The sequence below is a fragment of the Cimex lectularius genome, unplaced genomic scaffold (assembly GCF_000648675.2).
Source record: "Cimex lectularius strain Harlan isolate CLEC.00 unplaced genomic scaffold, Clec_2.1 scaffold47, whole genome shotgun sequence".
NCBI classification, from domain to species: Eukaryota; Metazoa; Arthropoda; class Insecta; order Hemiptera; family Cimicidae; genus Cimex; species Cimex lectularius.
The window spans coordinates 1,007,319-1,008,018 of record NW_019392686.1 but is presented as its reverse complement, the minus strand read 5'-3'; the positions used below and the strand labels follow the sequence as shown (position 1 = coordinate 1,008,018).

Below are 700 nucleotides of genomic sequence, written 5' to 3'. Positions count from 1 at the left end.
AAAAAAAAAAAAAAAAAAAAAAAAAAAAAAAAAAAAAAAAAAAAAAAAAAAAAAAAAAAAAAAAAAAAAAAAAAAAAAAAAAAAAAAAAAAAAAAAAAAATAAGGAGTGACACCAAACAGTTCAATTTACTTTATTTTAATTAAAAAGTGAGACATCAGAAAATCTTTTTTGTTAGTATTATTTAATTATTAAAAGGAAAAATTTTCTAATTCAAAAATTATGGTTCAGCATAAAATTTTATTGCAAAAAAATCCGTGCCTCCTGTGAGGTTTGAACTCACGACCCCTGGTTTACGAGACCAGTGCTCTACCACTGAGCTAAAGAGGCGCTCGGTGGAGAACTAGCTCGTTAGAATTCTCCTCCACAATAAACATTATTGTGTTATAATTGAATTTATTGAAATCCCAGGTGACGAGATTGGCTCTAACTATTTGTCATACGGCCTGTAATTTATCGCCCAGGCGATATTGTAATCAGGGCGTGGGCCACGCCTACTCAAATTATTTATTTATAGAACGGACTCAGACTTCCTTGATGTAATCCGACATTAGCAGGTTCAATTTTGGGAAATTAATGATAAAAATGCCAAAAGACGGGGATCTACAGACTTATGCAAATAACACACCACGTAATAAATCCGGTTGAAGAGAGCCAATATTTATCGTGTAAATAATTAATAAAATATCGTAATATTATGCC

At 30.1% G+C, this 700-nt stretch overlaps 1 non-coding gene across 1 annotated transcript; it reads right to left on the bottom strand.

Annotated features, from left to right (window-relative positions):
• Positions 1–256: 256 nt before the first annotated feature.
• Positions 257–328, bottom strand: Trnat-cgu. Its single transcript has one exon. It is a non-coding gene; the product is annotated as a tRNA-Thr (tRNA).
• Positions 329–700: the final 372 nt, after the last annotated feature.